At 33.5% G+C, this 20,693-nt stretch overlaps 2 long non-coding RNA genes across 2 annotated transcripts; both read left to right on the top strand.

Moving 5' to 3' along the window:
• Positions 1-213: 213 nt before the first annotated feature.
• On the top strand, positions 214-2,096 carry LOC148764677 (uncharacterized). Its single transcript, XR_016023334.1, has 3 exons — positions 214-320; positions 965-1,049; positions 1,921-2,096. It is a non-coding gene; the product is annotated as an uncharacterized LOC148764677 (long non-coding RNA).
• Positions 2,097-7,359: 5,263 nt separating this feature from the next.
• On the top strand, positions 7,360-9,242 carry LOC148764678 (uncharacterized). Its single transcript, XR_016023140.1, has 3 exons — positions 7,360-7,466; positions 8,111-8,195; positions 9,067-9,242. It is a non-coding gene; the product is annotated as an uncharacterized LOC148764678 (long non-coding RNA).
• Positions 9,243-20,693: the final 11,451 nt, after the last annotated feature.

A 20,693-nucleotide genomic window follows, 5' to 3' on the forward strand; every position in this document is an offset into this window, starting at 1 on the left:
GAAAATTTGCTCCACCAAAACTTTGAAAAAATCTGAAAATTTCACTTAAGACTTGGATAAGTCAAGGGGAATGCATGGTGGAAAAAGTAGGACAAATGGATGGCTAGAAAAAAAATGAATTAATAAAATATTTAAAATATGAATAAAATAATATTATTTCATTAAACAATAAAAAGGCATAAAAAAATCAGCCCATAACCCATTCTTCTCCTTCAACATTCGGCCAAGCAAGAAATAAGAGAGAGAAAGGAGAAAATAAAACCCTAGCCAAGAAATTTAAAGGGAAAATAAGTGGAAATTCAAAAATCAAGTGAAAAAAGGTAACATTTCTTAAATTTGTCTTGTGCTTTACCTTTCCCATGCATTTTCCATCATTTTTCATGGTTGAATCATGTGATTTGAGGATGATTTGAATTCTGAAAAATGGGTTAGGAGAGAGAAAGTTATTAGATTAATTTGATTTTGAGCTATGTTAGTGTTTAGTGTTAGTTTAACATGTTTATGAGCAAAACAACAAGAAAAATATTTATCTTCTCCATGAATTTCTCTCGGCCGAATCTAGCCAATGGTATGTGAGGATGAGGTTGACTTTATTTTAAGAGAATTGGGTGGAAAAATGATGAATTATGAGGTTGGAAATTAAATGGAAATTTTCGGTGCAATAAATTGAAATTTTTACCCACAAGGGGTAAAAGCGTAATTTATAGTCCAGACTGATTAATTGGACCAAATTCACAGTCATTGAGGTATTGTGGATATAATTGGATAATTGAAATTGAAATGGATGGAATTGGAGTCGAATTGGGGATTTTAAGAATTTACACCGTGTATAGGCGAGTTAGGTCAAACACCGCAATTAAGCGATTGTTTAAACATTTCAAATCCTATCTAGTGCATACGCATGGATAAGAGCCTGAAATAATTTATGATAAATTGACACAATTTATTGAATTTTGTGTCATAGATTATGGATAGGTGGTGAGTCAATTGTTTCGGGTAAGAGACTGCACCTGAGGGCGGAAGATAGGAGTATTTCTACTCCTAATACTGTGAGTAAACTTATTATCGTCTTAATTATCTAGAGTAGTTTTATACAATTGTGTGATTTTATAAAAAAATGAGTTTAAATGGTAAATTGCTATGTTTTAAGAGAAATTGTGATTTTATAAAATGATTTTATAAATTTTCTGAAAAATCGAATATTGGTTTTGAAAATAGAGTAATTGGAGACTGCCTGCTTGTGTTGTAAATTTATGGTTTTAAATTGAATGGCTTATGACAATATATGAGCATGAATGGCTAAATTGATTTTGGTGTCAGAATTATTTGTATTGTGTATTCAGCCTTGAGAGGCTAGATTGTGATAAATTGCCATGCCATGCTAGAATGAATTTTATTGAATTGGTGGAGTATATATTAATTATTTACTGCAGAGGGGGTTCCGTGGACCAGCCTATTAGAGGGGCACGGTAAACTCCATTATATTATTACCTCGAACGGAGAGGCGCGTAGGGTATCTCCTGGGGTAAAGCTTAGGGTTCACTTCACGCTAAACCACCACGTGAAGGGGAACTCAGCCAACGCCAAGGAACGGCTGTATTTTTCTCAAACTAAAAATATATTTTAAGTGTATATGAAATTTTAACAGCCTTGGCGGACTCGGTTGGATGCCCTGCGCAAGGTATCACTGAGTATGAGTTTTGGCACGAGCCAAAGTTTTAAAAAATTCATAAGCCAAGTTGATTACTTGATTTATATGGATTGATTTTATTTGGTTGAAATGAACTGAAAGGTAATGAAATTACGGTATGATGACTTATTTTAATTGTCTCCATTTACTCGGCTTTAGATACTTTAGATGGTATCTATTTACTCACTGGGATTATAAAATCTCACCCCTTCTTCCTATACATTTTTCAGGCTCAGGACAGTTTGTAGATAGTCGAGTAAGACGAGAACTAAGCTCGGAACTGCATTATAGAAAGTAAGAGTTCACAGTCTTACATCCTCTTGGTCAATTGGAGCCCACGTGTCATTGCATATCAAAACTTATATTTTGGTTATCTGTATTTCTATTCATACAATTTTTACTTTACTTTCATGTGCGAAAAATTATTTACGAATATTTCTATAAAAATTTATTTTATGAGAAAATAGAATATTTTATTTATTATTTTTAAATAGTACTAGTTGTCAACAATTTGCTTTCAAATGAACGTTTTAGATATTTAATTGTTTTTAAATCATTAAATATATATTTTCTGCTTACCTACTACATTTTTAGCAAGTTTTGAGATTTTTGACGAAAAATTACGAAAATACCCCTGTGAGCCAGAAAATAATATTTTATTGTTCTTATTTAAAAATGATTTATGATTTTTTTGAAATGCGAGATTTAATAACTGTTGCTCACCGGGGAGATGCGAAAGTTGATGCTAAGCCTTGCGAGGTTTCAATCGACATTCGGGGTGAAGAATGTCTGTCGAGGCCTCGCGGCGGTTGTCACGGGCCCGATGGGGAGTTCGGGTCGTGACAATTTTATTGGTATCAGAGCATGGTTTAAAAATAAGATATTTTGATTTTAAAGCTTTGGATTTAAAAGTTTTTGGTTTTAAAGTTGTTTTAAGGAATCTACACTGACACTGCATGGCCCCAAGTCCAGTTAAGTTAAGATAAGTTAAGTTAGGTTAGATTGAATAGAATGTATGCATCTTCATATAGAAATCTACCTACTTTTGAGATGCATAAATAATTAAACAATTATTATTTGATTGCATATAGGTTTTGAGGTGCACTGGTGACATACACACCATGTCTAGAAGTGGTGGTAGTCTCGATACCTCTCATAGTGATAGCGAGGGATCTCTAGATTCTACGGCTAGAAGCAAATGGCACCTTGACACAGGTGATTCGGAAGGTGTTCCATCCCGAATTCTTGATAATAGAATTCCTAAGAACTTATCAGAATGTGTTCATAATAAGGGGAGCTTCGAGAGTAGCGAGAATTTTGAAAGTGAGAGTAGCTCCAATACATCGAAAACTGAACAAGATTTCCTTTCGGAACAACCTAGAGAGCACCCTAGAGAATGGACGAGGGAAGAAATTGCAAGGGGATATATTCGTTCTAGGAAGAGCGTGACAGTAGTCCGACACTTTCCACCAGGCTGTGGGACAAATGTAAGGGGACAACCAGAAAAGGATAAGGAGAAAGTAACAGTGGCAAGTAAACCCCTTAGAAAAGTGTCAGGTGTACGACATTTTCCTCCTAGTTGTGGAAGAAATGCTGCACCGGTGAGTGATGAAGAATATAGGAGAATACAACAAGCCTGGATTGGGGAGCAAAGGAAAAAAATCTCAGGAGGAGGAAAACCCGAAAGAGGATCTTTTGGAGGACTCGGAGTAGAATCTTTCGATAAGATTAGATTAAGATGATGATCCCAAGGACATGTAATATTTTCGTAGGATTTTACACTACCTTAACTCTAAGTAGATGTTGTGTAAAAGAGATAATAATTATCTATACAAAGAAGTAAAAATAGTTTGGCTTTTAAAGTATAAGACTAGAATGTATTATAAAATGGTTGTTTAAGTAACTGAAGGTATATGGGAATCTTTAGTATGATAGAGATAAATTGGTAATATAATTATTGAGAAAGGTTATAGAAGGAAGCAATAAGGTTATAAATGACATTTGGAATGGATAATGTGATTAAGTTAATGATTGTAATTTAAGCATGAAGGGAATTATTCAGTGATGTTATGACACTATGAGGTAATAGTTGGGCACAAATATAACCCAATGAAGTTAAATTATGGAATATGGGGAATATAAAATTTTGATTCAGTAAGGATTGTAAGAATAAAGTAAGGAGGAAATTGAGCTATTTTCGTAGTTAATTATACCGAAAGTCAAGAAGATAATTGGATAGGGATGACAATAAATTTGAGGAAAGTTGTAGATAGTAAGCAACTTATGTGTGGAGTGGTATATTTATCATGAATTTATTACACTGTATGGAAAGGATGTTTTGAGGTGGAATTTTATGAATGTTGATAAAAGTTAAAAGATGACATGAGATGAAAGTATTAATCTGGCTTAGTGTGTAGGACAAGAAAATAGAAGGTATCTATACTTATGGAGCTCATGATATATATCTAAAAGGGAATCCACTGGTTGAGAATGATTGATGTGGTGACTTTGAAGGCAGACAAATAGCTTTGATGGGAAAATTTCTAATAGCTACAGTACTTCAGCATTGACTGTTCAACGTTATACTGCTCCGAATACCTCACGCCTATGATGCATGAGTAAGATGGGAGTGACACGATAATGAGCTTACAAATTGAATTTTGGTTGTTGGTCATTGTGTTTTGTTATCTGGGAGTCTTAAATGTTTTGGAGAATGTTTACCCAAATGAATTGAAAAACTTCTTTATTGCCTTGTATATAGGCATATAATTAAAAGAAAAAAAAATTGAAAGATTCTTGAGATGACTATATTGAGATGCGATACCAAGTAATGAAAGTGTGAAGGAAGAATTACGAGACTGGTATAGAAAATCAGTTTATGTAGAATATCATTATGAGAATTTGTAATATCTGTTTTGATACAGTAAAATGACAAGAGTTAGTAACAACATGAGGCTAATTGTGTGGCACCCTGGAAACCTCTGAAGATGAGTTAAGGATTGAATGGATGAGTACGTATTTATATACCTTTAAGATTAAGTGTTTTAGGAATACATAAACATCTTTGAGAAGAGATTATAATCATACACAGCAAGTATGAAACGTAAAATTTTTAAAACTTGCTGAGAAGCCTAACGGCTAATCACAAGTTAAGGAATCACATGCTGTGAGACATAAGTTTAAGATAGATATTCCCAATGAAATACTTAAGAGAAGTTTTGCTCTGGATCTTGTTAAAGCAAGCACTAAGTTATGTGATTATAAAAAAAGAAGCTGTAAGCTGAGAGTGATATTAGTATTAATATTGAAAAATACTTAAGGAGAATCTAGTTTTAAGTTTTACAATTTCAAGTACAATTTATAAATTAGTTAAGGAAGAATGATGTTATGTTCATATGAAGGAGTGGAACAAAGGATGATAGAAGTTGACCTTGAAAATGAAGTCAGATAATGAAACTTTCCCAATATATTATGGAAATTGGAATTCGAAAATGCTTAAGGCATACATGATTCAAATGGGTTCGAGTCTTAAGTGACAAATCAATATCGTAATGCAAGAAAGATACAAGGTAATATAGAGGCATGAAAGATGATTAAGGACAAAAGGATGACTCTTAGGAATTGTGGTATTGCATGAGATGTAATGATCAAGTTAAGATAAAGCTTTGAGGCATCAATAGGATTATAAAGCATACACGCATAATAGATTATAATTCAATGGAGATGACATTGTGATGAATGATATATAGTATAAGGAAACTCAAACATATGGTTGGAAATGATATGAATGATATGAAGTTATATACAAGTATAATAAGAATGTTGACATGCACTATAAGAATTATTATATTGAAACTAGGATTAGGATACGGATGAATAAAGGGGGTATGTAGTCCAAGGCATGTGAACACATGGATTCCTATATATAAAGAGAGATGTTGAGATTTGAAAATGCATGTATCTATGTATATATGAAATTGATAATTTTACTAACTAAGGTGAAGAATTGTTCACAGTAATTGGGAGATTTTGAAATAGTGTCCAGAGAGGTCAGTGAGCTAAAGTGTTAACGGACATGTAATGAACGATTAAAGTTATGAGTGACTTTGAAGGTAAACCTTGGATTGTTTAAGTTCTTAATGGAACTCTAATAAAGGAAAGGTATGCACCAGTATAAAATGGATGAATCAAGGTTGAGAAATTTGGTACGGAGCAAATTAATAAAATGATGATTAGGTATACATAAGTAAGTATGATATGTGATCGAAATCAGCATAATTGAGGTGAAGTTATGGTTCAAATTTAATAATGGTGATAAAGGCATGCTTAGTGTCTCGATATAAAAGATCATGGTTGTGAAAAGTATTACTGATACAGTTCCAAAGGATAATAAGTGCCATAAATAAAACATTTAATTGAACTGAAGGTGAACGAGGTGAATAAGTTGAATGTCCCTATAGAAGGAACAAGGAGTAAGATCATAGAAGGAGATTGATAACGCAACATCGACGGGAATTCGAGGACGAATTCTATTTAAGTGGGGGAGATTGAAATACCCAATACTTTGATATGATGATAAATAAAGTTGATCAAATGCAAATTGAGGTCAATTAAAATGTTTAAAAGTGATAAAAGACGAAAGGATTAGTTTAGGATAAAATATTTCGCAAGTGAGAAAATAATAATAAAATAATAATAATTTTATCGGAGGAGAATTTGTGAGATAAAAGGCGATTCGGAAGTCAAGTGAGGCATAATAAGGTATTTCACGTACCAAGGAGACAAGATAAAATTTTTTTTAATATTAATATTTAGCCGGATGTCGAAATCAGTCATGAAGAAAGATCATATGGTTGATCCAAGTGGGGGAGAAGATGACAAGCTTGACTCTATAAAAATACTTTTCATGACATACACGTGATGGATAGCATGTTTGCATGCTAGGAGAGTCCCGAAAAAAATTTACAAAAGTCGGTATTGTACCTAGAGGTACAACAAAGTTGATTTAAACCTCAAACTAGATCAAATAGAGAATTTACAATGAAATTAAGAATTTTAAAGTCCCAGAATGGTTTAATATGGTGATTCGGAGTTTGAGGATCAATTTGGAGTCAAACCGGAATTTTCGCTATCCAGGGGCAAAATGGTCATTTGCCACCTGGGGACAAATTGGAAATTTTTAGAAAAGATTTTTGGCCCCATTTGACTTATTGGAGTAAGATTTGAAGTTTAGAAGTGAAAAATTTTAATTTCAGTATAATTTGGAGTAAAAGGGTAAAATGGTAATTTTGCCATCTGGAATCGAAAATTTAATTTTTGAAAGGATTTTGATCAAATTTAATTATTTGGAGTGTGAAATGAGTATGAGGAGTGAAAATTATGCATTATGGCAAATTTTCAATTTTTGGGGTAAAAATGTAATTTTTAAGAAGTTTAGGGGCAAAAGTGTAATTTTGGAAAATTTGCTCCACCAAAACTTTGAAAAAATCTGAAAATTTCACTTAAGACTTGGATAAGTCAAGGGGAATGCATGGTGGAAAAAGTAGGACAAATGGATGGCTAGAAAAAAAATGAATTAATAAAATATTTAAAATATGAATAAAATAATATTATTTCATTAAACAATAAAAAGGCATAAAAAAATCAGCCCATAACCCATTCTTCTCCTTCAACATTCGGCCAAGCAAGAAATAAGAGAGAGAAAGGAGAAAATAAAACCCTAGCCAAGAAATTTAAAGGGAAAATAAGTGGAAATTCAAAAATCAAGTGAAAAAAGGTAACATTTCTTAAATTTGTCTTGTGCTTTACCTTTCCCATGCATTTTCCATCATTTTTCATGGTTGAATCATATGATTTGAGGATGATTTGAATTCTGAAAAATGGGTTAGGAGAGAGAAAGTTATTAGATTAATTTGATTTTGAGCTATGTTAGTGTTTAGTGTTAGTTTAGCATGTTTATGAGCAAAACAACAAGAAAAATATTTATCTTCTCCATGAATTTCTCTCGGCCGAATCTAGCCAATGGTATGTGAGGATGAGGTTGACTTTATTTTAAGAGAATTGGGTGGAAAAATGATGAATTATGAGGTTGGAAATTAAATGGAAATTTTCGGTGCAATAAATTGAAATTTTTACCCACAAGGGGTAAAAGCGTAATTTATAGTCCAGACTGATTAATTGGACCAAATTCACAGTCATTGAGGTATTGTGGATATAATTGGATAATTGAAATTGAAATGGATGGAATTGGAGTCGAATTGGGGATTTTAAGAATTTACACCGTGTATAGGCGAGTTAGGTCAAACACCGCAATTAAGCGATTGTTTAAACATTTCAAATCCTATCTAGTGCATACGCATGGATAAGAGCCTGAAATAATTTATGATAAATTGACACAATTTATTGAATTTTGTGTCATAGATTATGGATAGGTGGTGAGTCAATTGTTTCGGGTAAGAGACTGCACCTGAGGGCGGAAGATAGGAGTATTTCTACTCCTAATACTGTGAGTAAACTTATTATCGTCTTAATTATCTAGAGTAGTTTTATACAATTGTGTGATTTTATAAAAAAATGAGTTTAAATGGTAAATTGCTATGTTTTAAGAGAAATTGTGATTTTATAAAATGATTTTATAAATTTTCTGAAAAATCGAATATTGGTTTTGAAAATAGAGTAATTGGAGACTGCCTGCTTGTGTTGTAAATTTATGGTTTTAAATTGAATGGCTTATGACAATATATGAGCATGAATGGCTAAATTGATTTTGGTGTCAGAATTATTTGTATTGTGTATTCAGCCTTGAGAGGCTAGATTGTGATAAATTGCCATGCCATGCTAGAATGAATTTTATTGAATTGGTGGAGTATATATTAATTATTTACTGCAGAGGGGGTTCCGTGGACCAGCCTATTAGAGGGGCACGGTAAACTCCATTATATTATTACCTCGAACGGAGAGGCGCGTAGGGTATCTCCTGGGGTAAAGCTTAGGGTTCACTTCACGCTAAACCACCACGTGAAGGGGAACTCAGCCAACGCCAAGGAACGGCTGTATTTTTCTCAAACTAAAAATATATTTTAAGTGTATATGAAATTTTAACAGCCTTGGCGGACTCGGTTGGATGCCCTGCGCAAGGTATCACTGAGTATGAGTTTTGGCACGAGCCAAAGTTTTAAAAAATTCATAAGCCAAGTTGATTACTTGATTTATATGGATTGATTTTATTTGGTTGAAATGAACTGAAAGGTAATGAAATTACGGTATGATGACTTATTTTAATTGTCTCCATTTACTCGGCTTTAGATACTTTAGATGGTATCTATTTACTCACTGGGATTATAAAATCTCACCCCTTCTTCCTATACATTTTTCAGGCTCAGGACAGTTTGTAGATAGTCGAGTAAGACGAGAACTAAGCTCGGAACTGCATTATAGAAAGTAAGAGTTCACAGTCTTACATCCTCTTGGTCAATTGGAGCCCACGTGTCATTGCATATCAAAACTTATATTTTGGTTATCTGTATTTCTATTCATACAATTTTTACTTTACTTTCATGTGCGAAAAATTATTTACGAATATTTCTATAAAAATTTATTTTATGAGAAAATAGAATATTTTATTTATTATTTTTAAATAGTACTAGTTGTCAACAATTTGCTTTCAAATGAACGTTTTAGATATTTAATTGTTTTTAAATCATTAAATATATATTTTCTGCTTACCTACTACATTTTTAGCAAGTTTTGAGATTTTTGACGAAAAATTACGAAAATACCCCTGTGAGCCAGAAAATAATATTTTATTGTTCTTATTTAAAAATGATTTATGATTTTTTTGAAATGCGAGATTTAATAACTGTTGCTCACCGGGGAGATGCGAAAGTTGATGCTAAGCCTTGCGAGGTTTCAATCGACATTCGGGGTGAAGAATGTCTGTCGAGGCCTCGCGGCGGTTGTCACGGGCCCGATGGGGAGTTCGGGTCGTGACATCAGTGGTCTCCAATTACTCTATTTTCAAAATCGTTATTTCGTTTCAAGACAATTTATAAAATATTTTCATTTAAACTCATTTTGTTTACAAAACATAAAAATTTACCATTTGAACTCATTTTCATAAAATTCACCAAAACCGAATAAAAACATACTTTAGATAATTAAAATGATGATAAGGTTACTCACCGTGTCTAGAGTTAGGATTTTCGAAATACTCAGACTATTGGTCCTCGGGTGCAATTCCCTTGCCTTTATCAGAGGACTCACCACCTTGACACAGTACAAAATCGAGAAATTCACCACATTGGTAGTAAATTGAAATTAAACTAATTTAGACTACTAATGCTTGATATGGAATGCAAAAATGTCTAAATTTTTGCCTAAATGCGGTGTTAGCCTATTTCGGTCTTTTACCCGATAAATTGATATACGCGTCCGTTTAAACTCCAAATTAATTTTTTTCAATTTCTATACCTCAATTGCACCCAAATTGACTTAATGTCCCTCAGTGTGGTGCAAATTATCAGTCCCGATAATAAATTACGAAAATACCCCTAGTGGGTAAAAATTTGTATTTTTGCTCCGAAAATTTCCATTATTTTTCTAGGCTCATAATTCATCATTATTCATCATAATTCCTCAAATAACCATCAAGATCAGCAGCCAATATTCCCCTAGAAAATTCAGCATAATGGGTTTCAATGGGAGAAAATTATATTTCTAGCTTATTTTTGCTATATTTCCATATAACTTAACTAAAATCACTTAATTCAATTAAAATCAACCAAAAATCAAGCTCAAAACTCATCCATGGAGGTTTGGCCAGCATGGGTGTCCATACCCACTTTCTAATTTTGCATAGAAATGAGAAAAAAATGCATGGGTAGTGAAAATCACAAGGAAAATCAATGAAATTTACCTTTTTAATGCGTGATTTCTTGATTTCTCTTGATTTTCCCCAAATTTTTCAGGTAGGATTCTTGTTTTTGTTTTTCCCCTTTTCTCCCCTGGTTTGGACAGCTGAAGAAGATGAGAATTCCGGAATTTTTACCTTTTTAAAGGCAAAAATAATATAATATTATTTTATTCATTTTTTTAATGTTTTATTAATTCCTTAAATTCTAGCCATCCATTTGTTTCCAAATTTTCACCATACACTTGTCCCACATATCCATAGCTTAGGTAAAATTCTCAGACTTATCCAAAGTCTTGGTGGAGTAATTTTTGAAATTTACACTTTTACCCCCGTAAAAGTCAAAAATTACATTTTTGCCCCAAAAATTGAAAAATTGCCCATAGACATATTTTTCATCCCTTATACTCATACCATTCTCCAATTTGTCAAATTTGATCTAAATTCTCTCAAAATCTCAAATTTTGTCCGCGGGTGGCAAAATTACGATTTTTGCCCCTACACTCTAGAAATCACTGGAATTAAACTTTTTCACTGCCAAACCCTCAAATTATACTCCAATACTCAAATCATACTCCAATAAGTCAAATGGGGCTAAAAAAAAAAAAAAAAAAATTCTTTTCTAAAAATTCCCATTGTGTCCTTGGGTGGCAAATGACCATTTTGCCCCTGGACAGTAAAAATTCTAGTTTGACTTCAAATTGATCCTCGAACTCCAAATCACCATATTAAACCATTCTGGGACTTTAATATTCTTAATTTCATTTTAAATTCTCTATTTGATCTAGTTCGAGACTTAAATTAACTTAATTGTACCATTTGGTACATTGTCGTCTTTTAACGATTTTTCTTTCAAGGCTTTCCAAGTATGCAAGCATATTGTCAATCATATGAATGACATGGAAAGTATTTTATAAGATCGGGCTTGACAACACTATCCCCCTTAAAATAAAATTTTGACCTCAAAATTTCATGTACTGAACTCAGAGAAAATGTGGGGGTATTGTTTTCTCATATAATGCTCGAATTCTTATGTCTTCCCCTTTATAGGGAATTTCGATTTGTTCACCTCATTTACCTCCAATTCAACTCAAGTATTTCGCTTATGTCTATTATTATCCTTTAAAATCAGATCAACAATAACCTCCACAATTATGATCTCTTATATTGAGACATTAAGCATGCTTCTATTACTATCATTAAGCTTGAACCATAACTCCATCTCAATCATACCAATTTCGATCGCATTTTATTCTTATTTAGGTATACCAATCACTATCTTATTACTTCGTTCCATATCAAACTTCTCGACTTTCATTCATTCATCCTATCCTCATACACTATTGTGTAGTTTACAACATCATTAACACGCCATACTCATTCCTGTACATATCCTCAGCGTTCAGGAAAATTAATGGCTTTAATTATTTCTACATATTTCATGTTTACTTTGCATTTAGGAAATTTCAATCTTCTTAATCCTATTAATCCATCTCATATGGCTTAATCGTACTATAGATTATATTCCCTTAACTATTTCTCCAAAATTCCTTAGGTCACCATAAATCGTCTTCTGATAAGATTCTTAATCGTTACATTATCTATACAACTCATCAAATATATTGAGTTCAAATCTTGAACCACTAAAACCATTATTCATTTAGTTGGGTACATCACTACTCCACACATACATATACATATACATTCAAATGTCTATATTCCTCATTATGTATACGAGTATCTGTTTTCAAATGCCTTCAGACTAATTTTGTCACGACCCGGAACTCCCATCGAGCCAGTGACAACCGCCGCGACGTCCCGATAAGCACTCATTACCCCGAATGCCGATCGAAACCCCGCAAGGCTTAGCATCAACTTCCGCATCTCCCCGGTGAGCGACAATTAGATAAATCTCGCATTTCAAGAAAACATAAGTTGGTTCCAACTCAAAACAATAAAATATTATTTTCTAGCTCACAGGGGCATTTTCGTCAATTTTTTTTTAAAAAATTTCGAAATCCGAAAAATGTAATATGTAAGTGGAAACACATATTTCATGATTTAAATTAAATTTTGAAGTCTACAACATTCATTTAAAGTAAAATTATAGCTATTTGAATATAATAAAAACATTAAATAAAATATTCTATTTTCTTAAAACACAATATTTTCAAAGTCTTCCTAAAATAACTTTTGTAGCATAAAAGTAAAATAAATTTAGTTATATAGTAATAAAGATAATTAAAGTATGAAATTTCGTTTACAGTGACACGTGGGCCCCTAACTAACCAAGAAAGTGTAGAGCTACGAACCCTTACTTCCTATGATGCAACTTCGAGATTAATTCTCGTCTTAATCAACTATCAACAAACTGTCCTGAGCCTGAAAAATGGATAGGAAGAGGGGTGAGATTAAATAATCCCAGTGAGTAAACAATTACCATCAAAAGCATCTAAAGCCGAGTAGATGGAGACAATATAAAACCGTTATATCTCAATAATGTTCATAACACAAAATTCGTTTCAATCTATACCAAATAATTTCTTTTCATCAAAATTTCCCCGACTTATGAATTTTTTTTTTAAACTTGGCCCCTGCCAATATCATTCTCGCGGGTACCTTCGTCAAGGTATCCCACTGAGACCGCCAAGGCTGTTCAATGACCCATACCCATAAACATGTTTTCACATCTGACACACAGCCGTTCCTTGGCGTTAGCTGAGTCTCACTCTCACGTGGTGGCCCGAACGTGAGGTGCACTCAAATCATACCTCAGGAGATACTTCACCCAACATCTCCCCCTGGAGGTAAGTATATAATTGAGTTACCGTGCCCCTCTCATAGGCAGTCCACGGAAACCCCCACCACTGCAGTGACCGTTTAATATACCACCAGACCCATAAAAATTTCAGTAGCATAATATGGCGAATAAAATGTAATCCAGTCTACCGAGACCAATCCAAAACTGTTCATATATTTCATGCCAACCTAAAAAAATTTAGCCATTATGCTACCATAGTGTCATAAGCCACAATTTCAATAACATATAAAATCATAAATTTCAACACAGTCTCCATATACTCAATTTTCCCAAAACAATATTTGATTTCAAAACCAGTATAAATCTCATTTTTATTAAAAAACATTTTAATTGGAAAACATAATATTTTATAATTTAAATTCACCATTCAATAAAAGCATCAAACAAGTATAATTACTCTAGATATTTAAGACGATAAATTGTCCACTCACAGTTCTAGGAGTCGATGTACTCCTAATCCCAGTCTTCAAGCACAATTTTGGTACTTTTACCAGTGTAATTTGCTCACCACCTATCCACAATGTACAATACATAATTCACCACATCAATGCTTGACCATTATAAAATCAATTCAGGCTCGGTATATATGCATGATATGACATGCAACTTATCCGACTACCGCTTAAATGCGGTGCTGACCTAATTCGGCCTATTACCCGATTAAATTACTAACGCGTCCAATTTAATCTCAAATTAATTTTTTTCAGTTTCTATACCTCAATTGCACCCAAATTGACTTAATGTCCCTCGGTGTGGTGCAAATTATCAGTCTTGATAGCAAATTACGAAAATACCCCTAATGGGTAAAAATTCATATTTTTGCTCCAAAAATTTCCATTATTTTTCTAGACTCATAATTCATCATTATTCATCATAATTCCTCAAATAAACATCAAGATCATCAGCCAATATTCCCCTAGAAAATTCAGCCAATAATGGTAATGGAGGAAAATAAATTCTTTTCTTGTTGTTTTGTTCCTAAATATGCTAAACTAACACTAAACACTAACATAGCTCAAAATCAAATTTATCTAACAACTTTCTCTCTCTAAACCCATATGACCAGAATTCAAATCATCCTCAAATCACATGATTCAACCATGAAAAATGATGGAAAATGCATGGGAAAGGTAAAGCACAAGACAAATTTAAGAAATGTTACCTTTTTTTCACTTGATTTTTGAATTTCCACCTATTTTCCCTTTAAATTTCTTAGCTAGGGTTTTATTTTCTCCTTTCTCTCTCTTGTTTCTTGCTTGGCCGAATGTTGAAGAAGAAGAATGGGTGGGCTGATTTTTTTATGCCTTTTTTATTGTTTAATGAAATAATATTATTTTATTCATATTTTAAATATTTTATTAATTCATTTTTTTTTTCTAGCCATCCATTTGTCCTACTTTTTCCACCATGCATTCCCTTTGACTTATCCAAGTCTTAAGTGAAATTTCCAGATTTTTCCAAAGTTTTGGTGAAGTAATTTTTGATATTTACACTTTTGCCCCCGTAAAAATCAAAAATTACATTTTTACCCCAAAAACTGAAAAATTGTCCATAGACATATTTTTTATCCCTTATACTCATATCATTCCCCAATTTGTCAAATGTGATCTAAATTCTCTCAAAATCTCAAATTTTATCCGCAGATGGAAAAATTACAATTTTACCCTTATATAGTGAAAATTTCAATTTGACTCCGAATTGATCCTCGAACTCCTAATTACCATTTTGAGTCATCCCTGAACTGTGAAACTCTTAATTTCACCTTAAAATTCCTATTTGAACTAGTTCGAGGCTTAATCGACTTAATGATACCATTAGAGGCAATATCGTCTTTTAACGATTTCTCGAACTTCCTAAATATACAAACATTCTATCGAGCATGTGAATGATATTATAATTATTTTACAAAGCAGGGTTTGACAAATTTCTCTTAATTCATTCCCATCCACAATCAAGATTCAATAAAATAAGCTTCATAATTCATACAAATTCTCATCATGCCTGTGTATAGTTCCTCATCATTTATATACTTATATTCTCTTCTTATCGTTTCCAATTATATGCTTAAGTTTCCTTGTACTGTATATCATTGCATCACAATGTCATCTCCATTGAATTATAATCTATTATGCGTGTATGTTTTATAATCCCATTGGTATCTCAAAAATTTATCTTGACTTGATCATTGCATCTTATGCAATACTACAATTCCTAAAAGTCATCCTTATTCCTCGATTATCCTTCATGTCTCCTATATATTGTATCCTTATTGCATTTCGATATTGATTTGTCACTTAAAACTCAGATTCATTTGAATCATGTATGCCTCACGCATTTTCGAATTCCAATTCCCATAATATATTAAGAAAGTTTCATTATCCGACTTCATTATCAAGGTTAACTTCTATCATCCTTTATTCCACTCTTTCATATGAATATAACATCATTCTTCCTTAACTAATTTACAAATTGTACTTGAAAGTACAAGACTTGAAACTAAATTCTCCTCAAATACTTTTTAATGTTAATACTTATACCACTCTCAGCTTATAGCTTCCTTTTTATAACTACATAACTTAGTGCTTGCTTTCACAAGATCCATGGCAGAACTTCTCTTGAGTATTTCCTTAGGGATATTTATTTTAAATTTATATCTCACAACATATGATCATTTAATCCATAACTTAGCCATTTGGTTCCTTAGCAAGTTTCAAAGTCACGCATCTTATGCCCATCATGTATAACTTATAATTCTTTCTCAAGGGCGTGTAAACATTCTTGAAACACTTAATCACTTATTTACTCTTTTATACACCAAGTATATCATTTCCATAAAAGCATGCCCAACTACTCATGCTTCAATTTATCTCCATGGGTTTCTAGCATGTCACCTAGTTTACTTGTGTTGTTACTAATCCTTTCCTTTCAACAAGGTCAAGACAAGATCAGTATATTCTCATAACAATATTCTATATAAACTCATTTGCTATATCATTATTGAAATCTTTATTTACATTTTCCTCACTTGCTATTGACATCTCTTATCAGTATCTCATACATTCATCTAACCTTTCGCTCGCTTCCTCTTTAGTCTTTAACAAGACTTAATCTCTTGTCTTCTTTATTTCTTAAGATTTGACTTCAGTCATCATATTATTCATCTTAACACTCCATATGTTAATTTATTTTTATGTAGCCATCTCAAAAATTCTCTAACTTTTCTTTCTCTTACATGCCAATATATATAAGGCAATAATAAAAAAATAAAAAATAAAAAAAAAACTTTGCAATTTCACTCATCATCTTTATCTTAATACCTCCCAATGCACTTAAGACTCCAAACAACAAAGCTTAGCATGAAAACCAATGACCATTCTTCAACTCGTGTGTTTCATCTTCATGCCACTCTCAATTTGCTCTGCTTTCTAGCCATTAGGGGTTCTTAACGTGACAGCGTTTGATAGTCAGTACTGTGGCGTTGCAACGGTTTGAATTCACTTTATCTTAGCAACTCTTCCACCTTTAAAGCTACTACCTCAATTATTCACAATCGTGTGGCTTCCCTTCGAGTCTATACCACAATTAGCAAGACTAACTTTCTATCACAAGTGTGAAATCAAAACATTGATTTAACGTTTTTTTTTTTTTTTTTGCCACTAGCATTCATATATCTTTACCATAGCATTTAATACGAGTTTGTTTAAGCAAAGATCTCCAAATTTATTCATAGCTACATGTATTTCAAATTGCTCATCACTTATCATTAGTCCATAAATCCCACTCGAAAATACCCTTTCCATATTGTATAGTGATTTCACCATATAGCATCACTGCACGATGTTCCTCCATTCTACTATCATGGATACTCCATAGAAATTAATTAAAAGATTTACGTACCCTAACTAATGCTAATTCCATTTAATCATATCTTAAATACTTCAAACTTGTAAATTACAACTCCAAATGTATGTCCATATATTGATAATCTTTATATATTTCATGATCATGAAAACTACAACTTACAAACTAGCTTTCTATCATACGTACTTTATTAGAGCACTAATTTCAACTTATTTAATCTACCCTTGGTGGTATGTCAAAATCATCCCTGTCTCGTTTGCAATCCAGAGGAATCTCTCCTCTGTATATCCGTATGAGCTGGTGGAGATGGAGCAGCTACCGTAGCTCGTCCTAACTGTGGACAATCTCTCCTAATGTGACCCAGTTGATCACAATGAAAACATCGTGCAGGCCCTCTGCACGGCCCAACATGATAATTCCCACAATTTCTGCATCTATGTGAACTTCCTGAAACAGAAGAGTTTTTGCCCCTGTTTGGTGGCTGACTAGAAGATACACTTAGATTTCTCCTTTTTGCTAACTCAGCTCGCAGACTCTTATTTTCATTCGCAAGCTTCTCGGCTCTTAAAGCCATTCGCACCACCTCTTTAGCCACGGTTACGTCCGACTCACCCATAAAAGAAACACAACTATGTTGCCTAGCCTCTTTAAGCTTCTTAGAATCAGAAACATCCAGCACTGGTGGTGGGATAGGAGGTGGGGATGGTGGTACTGAAGGAGCAGCCAGAGGAACTGTAGGAAGAGCTTGACTAGCCTGAGCCTGGCCAGCAATAGCAGTAAAGAAGGCTGCTAATGCCTGAACTGCCTCAAGAGGCATAGCAAGAATACTAGTAAGTGGCAGAGGAGGTGGAGGATGTGGAGGAGTCTCAGTTTGTTCAGCAGCAGGTGCTGCCCGAATGGTGGATGCAGTCGATTCCTCCTCTATTGCACCTAACTGACGACGTTGAAAACAACCTCTTCCCCTCCCAGCTGATCTAGTGAAAGGTGGTTGTTTGCGTCGATGAGACATAATAATCTATAAGAGGGAACAAAGTGAGTTTAGGCAACCTCAGGCTCTATATGCTTATGCATGTATTTTATTCAACCTAACCTAACTTAACTCGGGGCCACACTGACACTGTAAATTTTTAAAACAGCTTTAAAATAACTTTAAACCCAAAACTCTAATCTTTCAAACCAACAGCTCTGATACCAACTTAATTCTTCCACCACTCTGGACACAGATGGCATTAAATGGTACCTATCAGAGCACTCGGCAAGAGGTGCACTTCACTCCGGGACGCACCAGGAGCAGTCCCTTCCCTCCTCTTCCAAGCTCCTGGGCGGAGAGTCATACTTCGCCATAGACCATATGCGAGAGTTCCCAGGAATAGGGTTATTTTCCCTTTGCTCTGATACCAACTTAATTGTCACGACCCGGAACTCCCATCGAGCCCGTGACAACCGCCGCGACGTCTCAATTTACATTCATTACCCAGAATGTCAACCGAGACCCCGCAAGGCTTTAATATCAGCTTCTCATTTCCCCTGTGGGTAGCTGTTTCCAAATACCACATTTTAAAAGATTTTAAACTGTTTCCAACTTAAACAAATGAAATAATAATTTCCGTCTCACAGGGGTATTTTTGTCATTTATCCCAAAAATCTCAAAAATCATCTAAAAATATAGTATGTAAGTGAAAAACACATATTTCTTAATCAAAAATAATTTTGGATGTCTAAAACATTCGTTTAAAATGGAATTATGACTGTTATAATAAAATAAAAATATTCAATAAAATATTCATTTTTCACATAAAACGATATTTTAAGAACACTGCATAAATAATTTTTATAGCGTAAAAGCAAAATAAATTCTTACATACCGTAATACAGATAACCAAAGTATAGAATTTAATTTACAGTGACACGTGGGCCCACGAATGATCAAAAGTATCAAAAGAAATGAACCTACAGTCTTTGGATGTGGCAAGTTCAACTGTAATCCTTGCCGATATCAGTTATCTACAATCTATTCTGAACCTGAAATGGGTGGAAATGAGGGTGGTGAGATTATAAAATCCCAGTGAGTAAACAAACATCACTCAAAATATCTAAAGTCGAGTAAAAGGAGACTATTAAAACATTTCATCAAACTGTAATTTATCATCTTTCAACTTATTTCAACCAAATGAAATCAATTTATTTAAAGCAAGTAATCAGTATGGCTTATGAATTTCTTAAAAAGCTTGGCTCATGCCAAAAATTATTATCATACTCAGTTATTTGGGATACCTTGGCCGAGGGCTATCCCAACTGAGTCCGCCAAGGCTATTAGAAAGTCATGTTTTTATTTTGAAAACATAGCCATTCCTTGACGTTGGCCGAGTTCCCCTTCACGAGGTGGTTTGGCGTGAAGTGAACTCTAAAAGTTATACCTCAGGAGTTACCCTACTCGCCTCTCCAACCGAGGTAAAAATATAACAGGATTCCGTACCCCTCTAATAGGCTAGTCCACAGAATCCAGCCCACTGCAGCAGGTCAAACCCACCATACAATAAAATTTTGACAGCATGACAGGGCTAATATATTACTACCCAGCCTGCAAGGGTAAAATAAAGCGATTCATATAATTCATAAAAACACAGCCCAGCCAGTCATGCCAATACAATAACATAAGCCATTAATTCAATTTTAAATTTACAACATATCAGTGGTCTCCAATTACTCTATTTTCAAAATCGTTATTTCGTTTCAAGACAATTTATAAAATATTTTCATTTAAACTCATTTTGTTTACAAAACATAAAAATTTACCATTTGAACTCATTTTCATAAAATTCACCAAAACCGAATAAAAACATACTTTAGATAATTAAAATGATGATAAGGTTACTCACCGTGTCTAGAGTTAGGATTTTCGAAATACTCAGACTATTGGTCCTCGGGTGCAATTCCCTTGCCTTTATCAGAGGACTCACCACCTTGACACAGTACAAAATCGAGAAATTCACCACATTGGTAGTAAATTGAAATTAAACTAATTTAGACTACTAATGCTTGATATGGAATGCAAAAATGTCTAAATTTTTGCCTAAATGCGGTGTTAGCCTATTTCGGTCTTTTACCCGATAAATTGATATACGCGTCCGTTTAAACTCCAAATTAATTTTTTTCAGTTTCTATACCTCAATTGCACCCAAATTGACTTAATGTCCCTCAGTGTGGTGCAAATTATCAGTCCCGATAATAAATTACGAAAATACCCCTAGTGGGTAAAAATTTGTATTTTTGCTCCGAAAATTTCCATTATTTTTCTAGGCTCATAATTCATCATTATTCATCATAATTCCTCAAATAACCATCAAGATCAGCAGCCAATATTCCCCTAGAAAATTCAGCATAATGGGTTTCAATGGGAGAAAATTATATTT

Source organism: Theobroma cacao, chromosome 1 (genome assembly GCF_053813885.1).
Source record: "Theobroma cacao isolate CCN51 chromosome 1, ASM5381388v1, whole genome shotgun sequence".
Taxonomy (NCBI): domain Eukaryota; kingdom Viridiplantae; phylum Streptophyta; class Magnoliopsida; order Malvales; family Malvaceae; genus Theobroma; species Theobroma cacao.